This window comes from Eupeodes corollae, chromosome 3 (assembly GCF_945859685.1).
Source record: "Eupeodes corollae chromosome 3, idEupCoro1.1, whole genome shotgun sequence".
In the NCBI taxonomy this organism is placed as follows: Eukaryota; Metazoa; Arthropoda; class Insecta; order Diptera; family Syrphidae; genus Eupeodes; species Eupeodes corollae.
Window position 1 is genome coordinate 127,000,226 of NC_079149.1, and position 21,646 is coordinate 127,021,871.

General features: G+C 32.6%; 3 non-coding genes across 3 annotated transcripts; 2 read left to right on the forward strand and 1 right to left on the reverse strand.

Moving 5' to 3' along the window:
* The first annotated feature begins 757 nt into the window (after positions 1-757).
* Trnav-aac (transfer RNA valine (anticodon AAC)) lies at positions 758-830 on the forward strand. The gene has a single exon. It is a non-coding gene; the product is annotated as a tRNA-Val (tRNA).
* Positions 831-2,168: 1,338 nt separating this feature from the next.
* On the reverse strand, positions 2,169-2,241 carry Trnav-aac (transfer RNA valine (anticodon AAC)). The gene has a single exon. It is a non-coding gene; the product is annotated as a tRNA-Val (tRNA).
* Positions 2,242-11,066: 8,825 nt separating this feature from the next.
* On the forward strand, positions 11,067-11,139 carry Trnav-aac (transfer RNA valine (anticodon AAC)). Its single transcript has one exon. It is a non-coding gene; the product is annotated as a tRNA-Val (tRNA).
* Positions 11,140-21,646: the final 10,507 nt, after the last annotated feature.

Sequence of the window (21,646 nt, forward strand, 5' to 3'; positions counted from 1 at the left end):
ATCAGAAAATAAAAACAACTCGTATACAGTTAAAATTTCAACGCAATTAACATTTCAATGAGGCCAGAGAAGAGCGATAAGGAGGCTAATGAATGTCTGTTTCTGCAGTTTGGAAGGATTTCACATTTGCATAAGTAAATCGAGCAGAAATTAATTTATTTTCTGTTGATTATTTCAGAAAGTGTAGGTAAATAATTGTTTGACAGTTTTCGTTTCGGTAGTTACGGTGCAATACGTGCAGATATCTTGAAATGTTTTAAAAAATAAGGCTTCAAGAAAATATTGCAAGAAAAATGTAATTAATTAAAACATTCCCTATCATTCTTTGTTCTTAACCGGGTTCCTTGAGTTAAGGCAATTTTACAAAATGCATAGCATCTAGGTAAAGGGAGACCTAATTGACACTCAGTGGGAATCTGCTATAATCGATATCTTAGTTGATGGTAATTAATGAATATCTTTTTCAAAGAAATGCGGACCAATGATGCCACCCAATGGCATCCCATGACTTATACAAACTAGAGCCAATTGGCTGTTTTTTCGATTTATCCTGGCGTTGATATTTTGAAGAAAGCCTATGGATAATTTTTAATCAGTGGCAGACTAATTTTAGTGTCGACCTAGTTAACTGCTCAAGGCTTAACTTTGTGGCACACAAATTCAATGCTTTCCTCAATGGAGTTAAACAAAAAGTTACATCTACATTATTTAAGTCTCATGCAGTGGCATCGGTGGAAGACAAAATCTTTAAACATATGTTTCCGTGGTGTAGTGGTTATCACATCCGCCTAACACGCGGAAGGCCCCCGGTTCGATCCCGGGCGGAAACAATTCAATTTTATTGCACTTTCATTTAAATGTCATTCCTCTATTATTGTTTTGATTAATGATGTGCCCTTTCTACAATGATCATATTCCTATGTATTCTAGGAGATACGAGTGTGTAATAATTTTTCACATGAACCTCCATTTATCTCCAAGCTCTGACAACAAACAAGTGTTTATGGGGATAGTGTCAAAGCGAGTCAAACCCCAACTCCCCCAAACCAAACCAAACCAAAGCCCACAGCCAGACCTAGACGCAGACTATCGCGATCGTAGGCCTAACAAAACAGATAGTCAGACCACCCGACAAATATCGTAACTCATCTTGACGACAACATCAGTGGCGTGTCTTTGTCAAATGCTAATGCACTATGCCAATGGCACTGGCACTTCCACTTCCACTGTCACTGACACTCCACTCATCCATACTCATGCATAAATAAGAAGCTGAAAAAGAGTCACAGTGCAACATGCATCATGTATATTTTTAATCCCATCGAAATTTATTAATTTCCCCCCTTTTTTTGTTGCTGTTGTTTTAATTGTGACCCTATACAATGTGATAAGAATTGTGTGGTGTTTTATTGGAACATTAAAATTAATTGTTTTTCTGGGATATCATAAATTCAATGACAATTATGAAGACACATAATCGTAAAAATATTACTGTCGTGAAATAAACAATTTACAATTAATTTTAAATAAAATTTATCATCATTTCAATTTTAACAACTACTGAAAAAATATAGAATTTTAAATTTTCTCAAAATGTCATGTTGACAGTTCGTTGGCATTAAATTAGGGTTGCCATTGCACTGGTACTTTACACGAACAAAAAAATGATGCGAGTTTTTAAATGTCATTATATGTTTGTTGAGTTTTGTTTCTTAAATTCTCGACTCGCACTTTTTTGAAAACGTTTCTTGTGCTAGCACTCACCTTGTTTTCTTATAGCACTGTACACTCATGATCAAAGCCTATTCAACTTTGGTACACCTCCGTTAAAGTCAAGACTTTAATGATAATAATACATACATTGTGTCATATGAAGGAAAGAATGACAGCTTGTCACTCCTGTTGACATTTTGAAGTTTAATGAATTCTTTGGCTGCCATCTTGAATTTTAGTTTGATTTTCAAGGTTACTTTAGTAAATTTATGAACTCTCTTAATCACGCAAAACTTCTTCATGAGGGAGACTTATTGACTCTTACACAATCCTATGAAAATTCTTTTACTATTTAAGAAGATAAATAAGACAGTAATCACTTCATAAGACCTTGGGTACTAATGAAAACATGGTACAAAGAATAACTTTTCAATAAAAGTGCAATAAAATTGAATTGTTTCCGCCCGGGATCGAACCGGGGGCCTTCCGCGTGTTAGGCGGATGTGATAACCACTACACCACGGAAACATATGTTTTTAATGATTTTATTTTCTGATGGCGCCTTTCAATAACCATATACGAAAATATTAAGCCCCAACATTGTGAATGACTTTCTTTGAGACTTTTGGAGGAAAAAAATTTAATCAATGCCAGAAAGATGTGCGTTCTTGAGTATAAGGTAAACTAGGTCGAAGATGTGATGTGAACTGTCAGCTTGTCACTGATTAAAAAGTTTTATTATCAAAAATGTTTTGTGTGCAAAATTATGTCCTTGAAACAAAAGATTTAAGAGACTCAGCGAAAGAAACAAAAAGTAGCTATGCTGGTCTTTCCTTGAACACACGGCTACACTACTTGCTCTTTGAGATACACATTGATTTTGTGTAAGAATGCTTTTACCAAAAACTAAAGCTTGGTAAACATCACGTTATTGATTTTGGGCCGGGTTAACAGTTTTGCTTGAGTCATATAGTGTGTTCAGTGCACACATCGTGTCATATACGCGGGAATGACAGTTTGACACTCACAAGTGGGTTACAGCTTTTTGGATTTAGTTACACTAAAACAAGTGTAGGTGTTTGATATAAAATATATGCATATTGTGTTGCTTTATTTATTCTTATTTTAAGATAAAAGAATCGTCCATATTTAATTTATTTAAAAATATTGATTCGAAAGGTTTCAGTAACATAATACAAGGAATAGACGTGTGGGAATCAAATGTCAAGTTTGACATACAAATGTCAAAAAATCACTCTGCTTATATCAACAACTCATTAATTGAATTCAATAATTTTGGAGAATTCGGGGAACGTTATCGATAAGCCACCATAACATGACCTGTCATGTACATGTACACATTTAACAGGTGTCAGTTAATAATATTTGTACCACCGTGAGCGTGGGCAAAAAATAATTAGTTGAAAATGTCAAAAATTGGTTGACATGTTTTCTTGTGTCACATGAATAGCGCAAGACCATTCAAAGTAAAGAAAATAAAAGAAAATCTGATAGTTTAGGTAAATACTAGTTTTATTGAATGGATTTAAATATTTTTTAGTAAAGTGTGAATTACTTCAATTAACCTGTGGTTGATGGATTCATAGAGTGCTGTCTGATAATTGAGCGAAATTTGGTCCCAGGACCGTTTTATGGCTTCAATAATCTTTTCGGTTTTTTTTTTATTGCCGTCCTCTTTCGAAGACTTTCTTGAAAGCCATCCACAGACGTCCATAATGTTTCGGTCAGGAGAATACGAAGGCCATGGTAAAAGGTTCACATTTCGACCATAAATCCAGGATTTTGTTGTTCGTGCGGTATGTATTGGTACATTATCTTGGGCTCCCGGAAATTACGCCAGAATTTTTCCTGGAAAAAACGTCAGAAAATTCTTCATACAAAATTCTGGCTTATAAACAAAGTTATTGACATTTTCCTTAAATTTGAGGGTTTTCGATTTTTGTATGGGAGAGCGGAAAAAATTTTGTAAAGTCTGAACTATTAAACAAATTTTAATGAAATTTGAAACACATGTTAAGATTAGTCTTATACATTTTGAACAAAATATTATTACTAACTATGTATATTATAAAATTAAATAAATAAATAGATAAATACTCGTACATACAAAAAATAAATAAAAAACAATTATGAAGTAGTAATTTTATGCCGCCAAAATGAGGTTTTTAGCGTCTGCGCTGATTGGAAGTATTTTCTTTTTTGCCTGTGGCCTTAAAGCTGTTATTATTGGATCTGAGGATATGAGTATATGATGCATCACATCTTCATTCGTCGCAATTCGTATTTTCTGTATTTTCTCGAATAAAACCTGCGGTAGGCTTTATAATCCTTATTTCGGCATTCTTGGGCTTCCTCGGAGACCGATCCAACAGGAAATGCATAGCTTTTAATTATTTCTTCCCGATGGATCAAAACCTTATGTACGGTTGCTGGAATATTGTACCATTTATATTTCTCAACAAACAGTTCAACAGTTTCCCACATGTAAGCTGCACTTTTTTTTAAATCTAATTTTTCATTCGACGTTATTACTTCAAGGACAACAGCAAACCGCCGAATTAGGGATTCACTATAGCTCCAGTGATTTCTGAAGTCATGGTTGGATTTGCAAAAAATCTTCTGGGGGTGTTGCCGTCATTACTTGTCCCCGTACCTTGTTTTACAAGATCGACAATGATGCCCAGGTTTTCACGAAACTCCTACTGAATTTTCTTCTTCTGAGCATCTCTAATATGGCGGGTCTCATTGTTGGTTCTCCATGCTTTAAATGGCAAATTGTAGGCAACATGGAGGATACACTCCATAAATTTTATCCGAGCGTGAAGAGGAGACATTCCCATTTTCAAAGCTTCCCTGTTTACAGCTTTGGTTCTTATATTTGTCAGGTTATTCATTCCAGAAGTTGTAGTTCCACATATGAAACATATGAAGAAGCTGCAGGAGTTTCTTCCCGTCCAGCATTGTGAAGATGAGTTCGTAGTTGACTGTAAACTGACGTTCACCTATTTGAATTATCGTCTGAGTTAAATTACTGATTTCCGTATCTATTCTTTGTTTCTCGTTTCGTATGATTTCTGCAGTTTCTTTTGCAAAAGAAAATTGGATGGCTCTGCAGTATCTTGTAGAAGATGGTCGATCGTTGTTCCACACAATAATTTCCCTGTTATCCTCCATAGTCATTTGCGCATTGGTACCAAAGATGATATAAACATATTAGCGTCCGAAGTTTCTTCATTGTCAAATGTTTGACTGTATTGTGGTTGTGATTTTGAACATCATGTCCATTAGTAATAAGTTCACTACACAACACCGAATAAGGAATTTCGATTGAATGCATTTTAATGTATTGAATTCACTATATATGCATGATTGTTATTATTTTTCACTTCACTTTCACTTATTGGTTGATCAAAGAGTAAAAATTTTTCTTTAACAACTTGCACAAATGGTCAATAACTCAATACTGACTTTATTTTAATTAAATCCTTTATATATATAGATTTAAGTAAGAGATTTTATTCTAGTAAGTCAGGTAATACAAAATTACGCAATACACAACAAAAACAAAGCAATAAAACTTTAAAAATAACACCTTTTTTATTTCTACCTGCCTTTTAGCAAAAAATAAAAAAAATAAAGGATTATCGAAAATAGAACAATTAAATTATTTAAGAAGATAGAGAATTTATTTAAAGGAACTTCGGAAAAAAAAAACAATCTTAAAATTTGTTGAAAATACGGTTCGCGATTTGAGTAAAATTATTTTTCAACTTTGAGGGCTTGTAAATCAGAACATACATTATAAATATATGTTAAAAAATACTTTTAAATCATACGCTCGGCTAAGAGTACTTAAACATAAAATTTAAAAGGATAAATATGACTTCTTAAAAAGACTTTTTTCCGCTCTCGCACCACTGTGCGCCGTAACCGCGCTGGCCCGCGCCGTGTCCGAAACGCACGCCCGCGACCGACCTCCCGCGGGTGCATGTCAGGGGCTGTTTTATCCTGTTGTGATAAAATGTCTACAATATTGACTAAGTAGCGACTTTTAAAATGCAAAACATTTTCTGGCATTTTTTCCAAATTGATATTAGGAAATTAGGCCAGAATATATCAATTGGTCTTCTGGCCTAATTTCCATTTTGGTTTCTGTTTTTTTTCCATTTCTGTCTAGAACAATTTCCAATGTTTCTGGCTTATTTTCCACAAACAATTCTGCAGCATTCTATTCTTATTTATTTTTTTTTGGTGTCTGCCCTCTGTATCACCCGAGTAACAGTCGATCTACTAGCATTTTCTCTAGCCTGATTTTACTAATGGAAAGCCTTGAATTTGAAGCAGCTCTCACTATTGCCCGCCTTTTCCGAAATGATGTGACTTTCTTGACTCTTCTTTTGTGGTTTGTTCCTATGCATGTGACACGAAGTGTATTTAAAAAAATTAGTTCTATAAAATTATCTATAATTAATCAAAAATGAATATTTAGTATTAATTAATGCATATCAACAATGTTTTTGTAGTCTTTTTATTGTTTTTGAGCTTTGAATAAAAACACCCGCAGTATTATAATTTATATTAGACTTAAGAATTCCAGGGGCTGAAAATATAAAAAAGTAACATCTGTATAAATATTTAAATGCTATATGCAAATTTGAGTATTTAATATTTACCGTTACTTAAGTCTTTTGAATTCAATCGTTTTCTATAGAAAAACACGACATCGAGATCAAAAGTAATTTGAGGTATTCAAAATAGAGAATCCCAGTGTATGTAGCGTTTTCCAATAAGAGATTTTATTCTGAATGATCCATTTTTTATGCATCAGTCAATTTGAATCTTTTATCTTTTTCATAGTTAAAAATTAGAACATCATTTATAAAAATAGAAAGATAAACGTCGCTAAAAAATGCTAAAGGTTTTGAAATCGAAAAAGGTAAGACCAAAGCACCTTGAGGTCGTAAAAAACTTAAAACTACAGATTTGAATCAAACATGACATTACGATGTTAGAGAAGTTGAAAATATTGGGTCCGTGTACCTGTTATCGCCTCTACAGCGTAAGCCTTTGGGTGTATTGAGTTAACACTTTTAAATTAAGGCTACAATCAGATTCACGTAAGGCGTTCTTTTCTTTTCTAAAGACCAAAATAACAGTCAAACATTAAAAATTCGAATTTACTCAAATACGACCACATTCATTTGTATGAAATTTCCTCTAAATTATTTTCTTAACTTGGTTTTTTTCAATATAATACAATATTTTTGTAATTAAATATATTTGTTCTTAAATTTCCTCAATTTGAATCAATTTGTATTGTCGAAATAATTCTTATTGGTCAAATATTTTGTTCTGGGTTTTATTTCTAAAACATAGGCTGGCATGCAAACCTTTTCGTAACTTCTAATCTGTGCCCATTTAAAAATAGGTCTAAAAGTTTAACAAAATATTTAAAACAATTAATTACCAGTTTTTTTTGTTTTAGTAGGTTTTCGTTGTTTTGTAAAAAAAGTTGTAAGATTGATGTTTTTAAATAAAAAAATACTTAAAAGTAACAGCAATATTTTTCAAATTGTAAAATAAGTTCCATTTCAATATTCGTTTGTGTTCCCGAGAAGAAGGTTCTTAAAAGAAAAATAAAGATTGCATTTGCCTAAGACCACAGAATTAGATCATTTTTAAGTTAACTCATTTATTAACGAGGTATCTTGAATCAAACATTAATTTTTACAAACATTTTGTATTTATTTTGTAGATTTGAATTCTCGTGACAAAACTGAATTTTGAATTTTTATACAAAGTTGTTCTTATGTTGAAAAAAGTATTTTTTATATGATGAAATAAGTTTGGATCCAATATTTTTAATTTTTGCCAAAGTATTCATTTTTTACCAACTTCTAATAATGTTTTTTTTTTTAGATTTCATTTTTTTAAACATTGATTTCCGTTTTTCTCAAAATTAAACTAATTGTTAAAAACTCCATTCTACATCGCATAAATTTGTCTTTGAAATCCTTTTTTTTTCCTTAAAAATATTTGTTTTCAGTTAAAACCGTGAATTAATTTTTTTTTCAAAATCATATTAGTTTGGTATAACAGCGATTTATTCTATGCTGCTCAAGTGTGGGGAGCGAAGCAATATGAAGATGTGGAAAAATTGTTGCGCTTTTACGTTAAAAGGATCTTCCGTCTGCCACCAAATCCGAAGAACTATATAGTTAAGTATTAAACGGGACTGCAGCCACTCTTTGTACGAACATTTCGATAGCAGATTGATTATGTGCTCAAAATCATGAACATGGATAATTACCAGTAACCGAAGAGAGAGGTCGAGATGGTATGCAGAATGGATGAAACTTGCTATGGAGAGTGACATGGACCTTAACATTGATAACCTTGATTTCAATCAAAAGTGGATGACATGTTATGGGGAAAATGCTTTAATGAAGCAACTGGGTCTCTGCACAGAGCAGTTAACAATCAACTCAACCACAATTTGGAGGGAAGAAATATTTCCGTGCTGAATACAACGTAGAGGAAATTTCGATGACCGGAAAGCTGCGTGGTTAACTCGTACCTCTTAACTTCATTCCACATAGGGAGGATTTACCAATATTATGCTCCCTATGTAATCTACAAGTGAGAGAAGATGTATTTCACTTCACCGGTAAATGTCCAATTCTTATATATCGATATTATGGAGTTACTTACACAAAAAGTAGTGATTTCTGAAAATTTACTATTAACCTTGAAAACGTCAATTTCTAAGGTTCGTTTATACCTTTTTTTGACATACAGAAACTTATGGAAAATATGAATTTCATATCTGTGATCTGAGACTCACTACCTTAACCTAGAAATTTCGAACGTTATCATCAAACATTTTCAGCAGACCTTGACTTTTTCGAAAAATCAAAGAATATGATGTCTCTCTAATCCAAACATTAAAACTATCACAATTTTCTCAACTCCAACTTTGATAACTTAATAATCAACACAGCTGATAAACTATTATTTAAGATGTTTAGAAGAATTGTTCCTACGCTGTTACTACACTCCGAAAGATTTCGTAGTTTTCTCTAAAGAAATTTCTCGAAAATTGTTTGTTAGCTGAGTACAATCGATTGTCAGATATTACCATTATGTCAGATCTATCAGTAAGAAATACTGAACTAATTGTCTTACGATCAAACCAAGTAAACTACGAAATTGCATGACTCTTAAATTAAATTTGCAAGCCATAAGCAAGGAGATAACTTGTCATTGATAGGTATTTGGTTACGGACAACTCATTAGAAGCTTTTGTCATAGCACGATTTATGATGAATTTCCAAACCTTATTGAGTATAAATCTCAAGACAGTTTGACACTCCTACTGTCAAACCATAGACAACACTCATCGAAAATTTTTTAGGCTTTAAAATGCATGCTCGTTAACTTCAACTTTTAAGTCAAACGTTGAAATTTTGGGATCCGGTAAAAGTTAAAGAAAAAAATTGACACGGGAAAATGTGCGTAAACTTAACCCAATTTGGCACCTTACACATCACACTTAGGAGTTTACTTATCATAGCAGTTCACACTTCGGAGTTAACATTTCTTAAATCAATTTCGTTCTCAATTCACGCACCATACATCAATCTTCGTATATTACAGACTTCACATTCGAACATCAATCCGCTAAGAAACAAGAGCGACAGTTAAAATTACGTATTGTAAATTTGGAGTCCTGGTGAATGATACAAATGCAAAAACCCTAACCCGGACTTATTTAAGTTTAAATGGGTAAATGTCCAATTCTTAAAGACATCAGGAGAAATGTTCTTGGAACGGGTTTTGTGAACGAAAATGAAATCGTATCATTGTTGAACGAAGTCGACTTTAAAAAACTATATATGTATTGCAAACTGGTTCTTAATTATAGGAGGAGAATAAGAAGAATAAGGTGAATAAGAGTTTCTGAAGATAATATTTAATTTTAATAGTAAACTATTAAAAAAAAAACTTTATTAAATCATGCACCTAATTCCTTTATTTATAAATTATATTTCATACAAAATAAGTTTCCAATTTTTGTTTTGTCAACTAGGAGACTGCAGAATGCTATGCTTTTTTTTTACTATGAAATTAAACCGGAGTCAGTACGGATGTACAAACGTACGTACACACACTTGCACACACAGTCACCTTTCTAAAAATCTTTATTTATGTCAAAAGAACTTTAAAACGTCGAAAAATTTTAAAATTCTCAATTCGACAAATCTGAGCGATTACAATACCCTTCCATAACTTCACCTAGCTAAGGTAAGTATTGTTTCAATTGGTATTTGCTTGAAGACAACTTTTCATAATATGGATTGGGACACTAAAAACTAAGATTTCATTAAAAACTAAAAGCACTTACCTCTGAAAGCCTAATGTATCTAACCCATAATCACTAAACTTAACCTCTCATCACGTTCTTTTAAGGAATTCCTATTATAGCTTGAAGAACTGGTTGCAATTTAAACACTTAATATTCGTATGTTGTTGATAATACTTGATATGTGGCAACAAACATTTCTGCATACGAATATTTTAGTTTGGGTTGAATATTTAGTCATATTGACCCATTCTCATAGTAGTTGGCCAAAAGCCTTACCATTAGCTAGAATTTTTGATCATCCCACTTAATTAAAAAACATTTCAAAATGTCAGTGGGGTAAACTCAACACATTAGAAATATTGTATATGCTACTTAAATATCCCAACAATATTTTATGCATAAACATAACTCGTTGTTCATTTGAATTTTTAAACATTCAAAATAAATCACTTAAAAATACAAACAAAAAATAGTATCTAGATATTTATTTATATTTTTCCATGCCAGCACAATAATTCACTCAAAGTCGTCAGACAACAACATTTTTATATGAAAAAGTGCGTGTTAGGCGAATAAATCTTTTCTCATTGAGATACATATTTTTTCTCTTAATAATGTTTCACTTTCCCCTAAAACAATCGACTTAATGTGAACTCGTATTTTTAGCAAAATCACATATCTACAAACCTACAAGATACAAATTTTGAGATAAAAATAATGCCTAAAGCAAATCAGCTGCGTGCGATGGATTTATCAATTCAAAAACTTGTATTCGATGTTATCGCGTTATCTACGTCGAGTCGTATATATGTTAATATGTCAACATTGGCGAACTGCCATATGATTGTTTATTTAGCAGGTGTTTGTTTACTTATGCGATGATAAATATCATTTCGATTTAATTAAGGTATCAATTTCATTTAATGTGGATTAAGTAGCAAGTTTTCAGATTGACTAAAAATCAAGTGTTTCCGTGGTGTAGTGGTTATCACATCCGCCTAACACGCGGAAGGCCCCCGGTTCGATCCCGGGCGGAAACAGAATCAATATTTTTGATAGACCTAAGTTTAAGTGGTTTTTGTATTGGACAACAAATTTTGAATTCCTTAATTTTTGATAAGATTTAAATTCTCTTAATTTACAAATATTTCAGATTTTCTGACAAAGTGTCTTCTAAAAAAAAGTGTCCCCCCTAAGGCTAAAATTTCTTGACTTTTTATGACGTTTAATATGCAAGAGACAAACAAAGCATGATAAGGCTTTCTCCATTCGCTTAGTACGGCTCAAGAACGAATCTCTGCATTTCACAATAATACAGAACACGGGCTGAAGGATAAACTGAATGCCCATTTGTAGAAGCGCTTTCATAAAGCTTAAGCTTTTTAAGGGGAGTAAAGCAAGTGACGAGTTCACTTAAGTATAGTCCATTTAAATAAGGTTAAAGGAAGGGTGAGGCAAGAAACTTCAAGTTGATATTTAAGTTACGTCAATATTGTTATTGTCACCGATTATTTTAATTGCTCTTTTTTGAATACTGTGACGAAAAGTGATACTACAAACAAACAGATCTAATCGTCAGCATCTCCTTATCAGCGTCTACTCGTCAGCACTTACTTGTCAGCCCAACTGACGGCGAAAGAGAAACATTATTATAATTTTGGATAGCAGGCAGCGTGGTTCGCTTCAGGTTAAAAAAAAGAGAATTAATAAAGTTTTTGGTTAATTTGCAACAATACTTTCCAATGAGTATGTTTCAAGGCCTCAGCCTCCTATGATTTTTATAATTGAAGCAAGTTCAGAAAGAGACAACATTTCTCGTATCGTCTCAGAAAACGCAAAACTCTTGTTGTATTTTTGGCTACATCGTGTATATTATCGTTACGCAAGAGTATTTTGGAGATAGGTATACATGCCAGGTATTTCGAAATGTTCAGTTTCCAGTGGAAAAAATGGTATATTCTAAACATTTTAGTTCCCCCACTTAAAAATACTGTCTAGGTCAATACTTATTAAATTTATCACTTTCGTTGAAGACACACATCCGTAGAGTTGGGTTGTTAATCTAAAAAAGAATATGTGAAGCTTAAAGTTCTATTCAGCGAACAAGTACGCAAAAGCTTTAGGCAACAAATCTTTATCAAAAATGAAAAATAGTGGCCGAGTTGGGACCGAACCCTGAGGCACACCAGCTTTTATTAATTTTTTTTTTCAGACTTAAATCCATCCAAAACTACATTTATTGATCGGTTCTACAGAAAACGTCTTATCAAACTAAGATGACATTCCTTGAAACCGAAATCACAATTATCATAATAATCAATTATGTTTGAAAATCTTAATTTTTTTCGAATCGTTGTACAAATTTATTTTATTGATCCGCTGTCTTCCTCTACTGCGCTGTCCTGTGGGTGTGACCCAGCCATCTTAGTCGTTAGACTTTTATCCTTCGGGTTAAGTCTACGTCACTGTACAGCCCGTACAGCTCGTCGTTCCATCTTCTCCTCCACTCCCCTTCGATGCATACGGGACCCAAGGTGCTTTCATCCGCTTTTGTCATAGTCCATCTTTGATCTCAGCGCTGGTGTTGTTTTCTGCGTTTACAGCGGAGCCTAGGTAGACGAAGTCCTTGACTACCTCAAAGTTACGTCTGTCGATGGTGACGTTTTGACCAAGATGTCGGTGTTGTATGTCCTTTCTTGACGACAGCATGTACTTTGTTTTGAAATCGATGAAAAGATCGTGGGTGTCGATTTAGTGTTCTTGGGTTTTTCCCAGGATCTCCCGTAATGTAAATATTTGATCTACTGTGGACTTTCCAGGTCTAAAACCACTCTGATAGGGATCTATCATGTTGTTGTCGATGGGCTTTAGACATTCACACATTACGGCAGAGAAGATTTTATAGGCGATGTTAAGTAGACTGATTCTTCTATAGTTGGTGCAGTTTCGAGGGTCTCCGTTTTTTCGGATCGGGCAAACAATATACTGAGGTTCCATTCATCGGGCATGCTTTCTTCCGACCATATCTTACAAATAAGTTGGTGCATGCTCCTAACTAACTTATCTCCAGCTGCTTTAAAGAGCTTGGCATTCAAGCCGTCCGCTCTATCGACTTTATTAGACTTCAGCTTAGATATGGGCATCTTAACTTCGACTGAGTCGGGAGGACGGGATTATTGGCTTTCGTCGTCTATGTTGAATGGATCATCCTGCCTGACAGCGGAATTCGGTTCGTCGTCGCCATTATACAGTCTGCAGAATTGGTCCTTCCATATCCTCAGCATTGACTGCGGCCTTCGGTTCTAGGTTTATGTACCTGTGAATTTCGTTTCACCTGTTCATAAAACTTTCGAACTTAATTCCTGCTTTTAAACCTCTCAACATCTTCGACCACACGCTACTCATGCCCCCTCATTTTCCTTCCGAGAAGTCGGTGTTCCTCTCGCCTCTTCTGCTCATAGAGCTCATGAGCAGCTCTCGTCCTTTTATGCAGCGCTGCTTTGCGTGCCTGTTGTTTGACTGCATTTGCCTGCCGACATTCCTCATCAAACCAGGGGTTCCTTGTTGGTGGGTGCTTGAAACCCAGCACATCAGAGGTAGCTTCTCTGATTGCATCTTGTCAATGTTGCCACTGGTTTTCGATACATTATGTTGGCGGCAGAGAACTTCGAGAGAGGTTACTTGTAACTCGGTCGGAATAGGATTTGGCGATCTCTGGCGATGGCATTTTTAAGTAAGGAAGGAAAATTCAAGAGACAAAATAAGAAGACGAATTTCTTGAGTGAATTAAAGATTGTGTGAAAATTATGTAGAATTGTTCTGATAACTAAAGTTAATTCTTGATTTCCCCTTTTAAGCTTTCATTATAATTTTAGATTAAGCAAAACCGTTTTTTTTTATATGTTCTAAGGGAAACAGAACCTTTTATAATATCTTCATCGATTCCTTCAATTAAAAAACTTGCTGCAACCCTCCGATATCTAGCAGAAGGAAGCTATCAAAGATAAATTCACAGAAATAAAAAAGTGTCATTTGAATGCGTTCAAAAAATGGAACAAACCGAAATAAAGAACATCCATTTGCATGTTCGAAAATCCAATTCACAATAACGGATTGTTGAACACCCAAATTCACTTTCGGAAAATGTATTCACAAAAAGTGAAAAACAGAACATGGAGAGAAGTGACGTAATTACTTTAATTTGATAATTTAATGAAGAAGAAAATTCGCCTTCTTTGTACAAATGCGTGTTTCTAAATATTCAAAATAGGCCCAGGGGTTTTTCTAACGTGGAATAACATATCTTCAGAATAATATTGGTGACATCATCCGGACCAGCGGATATATGTATTTAAATAAATAGGTCCAATAAAATCAATTAAAGAACTGGAGGAGCAATGACACTAGTAGGTAGGTAGAATTTAAGACTGCTCTTCAAAGATGTTGGATTTCTTTATATTTAAAATTTCTAACTACCTTAAAAATAATGAAATATTTTTTGGCTTGATTTTTGGTCATGTACAAATTTGGTCCTTCGAATATGGGCACTGCTAGTCTTCCTGACTTGTTTAAACTTTTTTTAACTTAGCTCTATTTACATGAAAACTTGTAAGCAGTGCAAATCGAACCATTATCGCTTAACCTTGGGTCTGGAATTCTTAACCATTCCAAAAAATCATATTAGTTACTATGTTTGCATCGCAGTCTACGTCACTATCTTGACCGTTTATGACCCGAAAACATAAAAAATCTATGCATAACTTTTTTGCGACTCATCAGTGGTTTTTTTCCAAGTAATTTAGTTTCAAAACCATTAAGAACCAACCACGATAACACTAATAATCGATTTTCAAACATTGTCGCTGTCTCCAACATTGTCGTGGTAAATGGTTTAACTTTCTGTTTTTATTTTTCGTTCAAAAGGTCGAATTCTCAAACGTGGGCAGAGGTCCTATCCCACATCTAAATATTTCTGTCCTTTCTTCTTCCTGGTTTCTGCATTTTGGCATATTACATCACAAAACCATCCATAACCCTTCTTATATCTTTCTTGTTATTCTTAGAAAACATTGAAGGAGTATGAGAGAGAAAGAGTTCTTCTTGTAGGTATAATAATCCTCTGGCTCTTATCCTGATGGTCCTAATGTTAGCAATGTCAATGTCGAATGACGGTCGGTTGTTTTGGTATAAAAAGAATTGATTTTTGCCACCATAACAACGACATTCCATGACGATATATCGAATCGGCGCGGTGCGGCGAGGCATTGTCGCCAATATACTATAATGCCAACAAAACAAACCAAAAAAAAATTCCTCGTCTTTAAGTAAAAGTTAGGTTAACCCACATCCAGCCATACCACTCAACTCATCTTTAAAAATGTTGGGAATGGAAAAGCATCAATTTCTTAAACGGGTGGTGTTGTCTTCTCTTGGATGTTGTCGTCTGACACTATGTCATTTGGAAGAAGAATATTGTGAATAATTTTCCAAGGATATTGTTAATGGCTTTTCTTTGCTTTACTTGGTTTATGAGGGCCGGGCGGTTGGTGGGTGGCAAAAGGGATATAGGTACTAAACAGTCAACCACCATCTTTAATATCCATTCATTCAAAGCAGATTAAAATAAAAACTTCTTTTTTTTCCTAACAAGTCGATTTCCTCGAAGAAAGAAAAAGCGAAAAAAAAATAAACCAAACAAAGATGATTGGAAAAAAGAAATCAATTGAAATCAAAAAATTACTCATCAATCTTAAGAGATTTTAATATTTTTCTAAAGAGATTGTCAAACAAACATCAATGAATATAGATGGATTTTTTTTTCTTTGACAATAGTTACAGAATATTGACATCTCGAAGTATCTGTGTATCTTTAAGATAAATAAGTAATAATATATTTTTTGATGACATGCTTCATGGAATTAATTAATTTTTATTCTGTTGTATTTTATAAAATCTAATAAAAATGATTCAGGGGCTCTTTTTCTCTTCTCTATCTCAATTTCTCGGATTCTACTTCTTGCATCATAAATCGATAGATTAACATTGATTGAAACTGGGGATGGCGCCAATTAAATCACAACTCGAATACGCACAGCACAGGATAGAGCTATTGAATGTATTTTTTTATATGCTTTGGGGAGGGTGGGAGATGGAATTTTATTGCCAATGACGGGATTAAAATGAAATAATTTAACTCGGATTAAGATCGTAAAAAAGCGATTTTTTAATTAGAAATTAATTCAGGTAATTCCTGCCGTGAGGATGAGAACGAGTATTACGGTTATAGTGGTTTGGTGCTTAGACTGTCAACATTTGTACTTCGTGCATAATTTTAGATAAAAAACGAAATATATTTCAAACAAAAAATTGTACAATTTGTGTGTATTTTTTTTTGTTTAATTGTTAGTGAGATAAAAGATATCAATTTTGCAAAATTTTTATTTATGTACATATGTATATTGCAAAAGGTTGAAAAAGTTATCATTGAAATACTGATTGGAAATTATTTGAATAAAAAATAAAGCTTACTTTACATATTTTAAAATATGCTTGTGTTGTTTCAGAATTAATAAGCATTGCAGTTTACTGCAATGAAAATAAAAGTATTATTTAAAATGGCTTTTCTTTTCGGGCTGACTATGGGTGGATTGAAATATACCTAATTATAGTAATAGAAGTCATTCATATAAGGCATTTTTATATTTTTTATTTAAATCATACAATATGCTGCCAGGAATTGGAATATTTCATTTGGAAAATACAATTTAGGAAGACAAAGTACGTTATTCCTGTTAAAAATTAAATATATCTTTATTTTATATAAAAATATTTTTTGTCAGAAAGTAGACAAATAACAATCGATACATATGTTTTTTTAATGAAAATAAAAATTAATACACCTTTGTTTTTGATGTTCACTATGGCGGATGTGAAATATTTATTAAACAAATATTTTTATCAAATCGCAACACCATATTTTTTGCTAAGGGTCTCAATGCAAGAACTACTTTTTGGCTTAGAAAAAATTTAGATGGCATTCCAGCCGAGTTTTTGAAAAATGCCAGCTCACAATTTTTAGAACACATATTGTTTTTACTTAACCGAGTGTTCAACAACGAAGAAATACCAAAGAATTTCAAAGTGTCATCCATTTTAGCGATCTATAAAAACGGAGATCCTAATCTCCCCGAAAATTCCAGAGGTATCTTTGTTCTCAATTCATTACGAAAACTGTTTACTCAGATGCTATATCTTCCACTTGTAACTTAGGTTGAAACAAACAACAAAATAAGTTGTTTCAGGCTGGGTTTCGAGCTAACCTCTCTACAGTTGATTAAATTTGTACCCCAACTAAAGTCGCTAAACGTTTTTTGGATGATAAAACTAATCTCTATGTTTTTTTTTGTAGATTTTAAAGCTTCCTTTGATACTATAACAGAATTATTACTTTTCAAACTATCAGGTGTTGGAGTTACCAACAAATTTTTTTAAGAATATATGAGAAACTTCTTTCAAATACCTATAAAATAGGTAGTTTCTAATGGTAGAACCTCTTCTCAGCAACTTAAGACAGAAATGAAGATATAGAAGATAAAACATCAGTTGCGAAATCAGCCATTAACTGCAATTGGTCAAGTGTATCAAACCGATGGTAAAATTCAAAGTATTTGATGCAACAAATTAAATTCACTCTGTCATGCTACGAAGTATGTGAAGACTTTGAAGTTATACAGAGATATTTCTTCAAACGTGTATTTAAGGTCCTTTCAGCCCTACAAAGCAATATGTCAAATCTGGAATACCTCCAATTTTCTTAAAAAACCTTAATTCAAAAGCGGACTTTACTGTCAAAGTTTTAATGAGATGTGATAATAATCTTCAAAGAAAGGTACTCACGATTACATTTCAACGTTGTTACACGCCGTTCAAAGATTGGCAGGAATTGGCTGCTAAATATAGTAAGACATTTAATTTATCCTTGAATAACTTTGGCTCGTGGAAGGATGAATTCTATGACTGCAGCTCAGCAATTAACGATTCAAATAATATTTCAAAACTCTCTGAACCGTGCTAAAGAGTCCATGTCAAGAACGATATGCAGCAAACTGAATGGTGGAACCTAATTATTTTCGAATAGAATTCACAGTTAACGAGATGAGTTTAATATTTAAGACCCGAATTGAAATGCTAGAGCTAAATTACAGACCTCAAAGAGTTGATATAAGTTATAATTGTAATCTTAGCAAGCATAATCAGATCGAAAACGTTTATCACTCCCTATCAAGATGTCCAATACTCCAAGAAATTCGCCGTTTATACTTTAGGAAAAGCTTTCTTTATACAGAAGCGAGTTACTCAATTCTAAATGGTTAGTGTGGTTAGAGAGTTCTTATCCTGTTTGTTACTGGAGCTATCGCTTACAGAATTCCTTATGTAAATCTATTTTAGAATCAACCTATCATTTTGTTTTAGCTAAACTAAAAGCTAATCTTTAATTTAATTTCGAATCCTTTAATCTACCATTACTCTTTAATCGATTAATTAATCAATCTTTTAAATTTAAATACACCAGATGAAATTGTTTCCTTTTTTTTAAATGTAACTTTTCCAATATATTTATATGAGTTTCTATAAGTTTTACTTAGATCTGATTAAAATGAAGTCTTAAACTCTAATGATACTTTGTTAAAATATGTCTTTGTTAAATGGCAAAATTATATTTAATGTTAAAATACTTTACACTTTTTCATTTTCAATTTTCTTGCTGTGTTTTAAATTTATTTAAATGTAAATTTTAATGTTATAATTTTAACCATGCTCGTAAATCTTTTATATTTAAACATTTGTACTTAATGTGTTGAAAAAATAAAGATAATAATAAAGAAAACCATGGTTTTCAAAAATCCCATCAGCCATCGAAAATTCCAGGAGCCCTTTTAAGACCAACATCATAAACACCTAGAAAAAAATGGGCCTAACTGATTTATGAAAACCACTTTTTCTATCCATAAAAACGACTACTTGACTGAGTATAGTTAAACTTAATTATATTTTTAGATTCATCGTTTTTGGCGTTTAATCGATATTTGACAAGGACATTGATTAACGATAGAAATAACTCAATAACATAAATAAATAATACCTATTTTTGCTGTTGTTTAAATTTAAATTTAAATTTAGAATTATTTTGTACTGATACTTTGGCCAAAGCAACTTTTTTTAAAAAGCTACTACATGAATTCAATTCTGCTTTAGAGAAAAAATATCACAGTAATGAAAGTGCTGCCCGTTGATTTCCAAAATTGAATTTTGTATGTCAACTAATTTTGCTTAAAAATTACCCCTTCCACCTAAAAGCGGGGAATATAGCCCCATCAATCCCTAATTAGTTTTTGCTTCTTTTGCCTCAACCCATCTCTCTGCATTTTTGTTAGTTTAGTATTAATTCGTTGATTTTGTGTAAAAAAAATGTTAGCTAATTTTTGATCAACAGTATTCTGAAAATGTATGTAAAACGAGATATTTTTGCGGTTCTTCTATTTTTTGAACATCTCACGTTTGGCGCTTATTACTTAAATCTGTAATAAAACAAAACCTTATGGTTAAATTTAATTTTATGGAAAAACCCTTAATTGTAAATCTATTTAAGAAAAACCTTCTTTCTTCGACTATATCTCAAAAACCAGCAGAGATTTCGAATTCTAGCAAGATTTGTTAGTAATCTGTAAGTACATCAAAATGTACCGAAAAGATTTTTGAATCAATTTTTAAATAAGTCCTACTAAATGAATTAACAATGATTTTGAGCTAACAAATTTTAAGAACACAAAATATTATAACATACTATATAATGCTTCATTAACGAGAACTTCGTTTTTGATATGCGGTAAGTTTTAAGAAAAGTTTAAATGCACAGGTTTCTTGTACAGAAAATTTAAAAACTACTAATGCTATAAAAAGGCTGTTTTACGCCTTAAATGTTCAACAGGAAACAGCTTACCAGTCAATGAACGAAAAAGATTGACTTAACCTAAAAAGAAAATCCAACTGTTTTGAAATTTGGCACACTTACTAAGGATGTTTGGTGATGACCCAAAAAAAGTCCTCAAGAATCCGACTTGAGCGGCAGTTAAGAGAAACATGGTGTTTGTTTCAGTTTTTCACGTTTATCTCGATAGCTATGTGTCGTATCGAAAAATTTTGTTCCACAAAATTAAAGCTCATTAAATTTTATAAAAAAAAGCACCTATGATTTTTTTCGGTGTTCTTATAGCTAATAAAATAACTCTAGCGGCAGTGCAGAGAAACATACGGTTTTTCGGGTTTATCTTGAACACTATTTGTTGTATCAAAAAATAATCTTGTAATTGGTATGCCCATATTTACTGTGTGAAGAACATGATTCCATCACCTGCATTTGAAGGACATGATAAAACGGCCTTCTGCTTCTGTGTTAACCCAAGATGAAGTTTTTAAAAGAGGTTTTCTTTACTATAAGAAGAACTGACCGATTTTGGACAGGCGTTTGGTCGGACCAGACGATTGAACAAACTCTAATGCGTGGAATGAATAGTATGAGTGGCTTGACAACAGTGCATCACTAATAGTGTACTTAGCTAATGGGTTCTAGGGCTGACTGCTACTCATGAAATTTTCTCATCATTTGAAAAATTCAATGGCGTTCTTTTTTTTACTAGTGAGCAACATGAAGATTTTAGTTAGGCACATAAAATTAGAGATAATACAGACTGTCAAATTGGTTCCAAGTCATCCTCCATTTCCAGTTGCAAATGAAATCATGTCAATAGCGAGGGGCATCGTTGGAGATGATAAAGTAACTTGCTACAATGCTTATTCTCTATAGGATGCAGGCAATGAGCAATATACTGGACCAATGAGTTTCAGAGATAAGAAGAACATACAAATTGAATACTACACTTTTTTTGTGGAAAATTACAGACATGAAAAAATGCATTCCACATTTTTTTGGGAAATTAAATAACTTTTCTTTTCATGTAGACAAAAAATGTTTTCCTCAAACTCAAAAAATTAAAGTATTAAAAAAATCTCCTATTGTTTAAATATTTATGCAACAAAGAATAACGTTTTTGAAATGTGGTAAAATGTTGCCAACATATTTTGCTTAGTTACAAAAAATAAAATCCTTTAAAAAACAATACTAAAACTTGGGAAAAATAGATTTTCGTCTAAAATATTTTTTCAAAAATTGAAAATAATGGCTTAAAACTAATTTGATTTTATAGAAAATAAATTTTTCCACATTCAGTCAAATTTTTATAAAAATCCAACATTCATTCATTAAAATCGCAAAATTGGTATAAATTGATATTCGATTTTCGATATCTTGTCAATTAATAAAGGTATTAACTTCAAAATGATTTCATTCTGCGCTGAATTTAGTTGATAACTTAAGATATTGTTCTTAGAAAAATATAATCTGCATTTGTTTATACAAGAAATAAAAATGTTCAAAAAAATTTCTACCAAAATTGGTTAAAATTTTGGTTTTGGACTAAAGATCTTGTT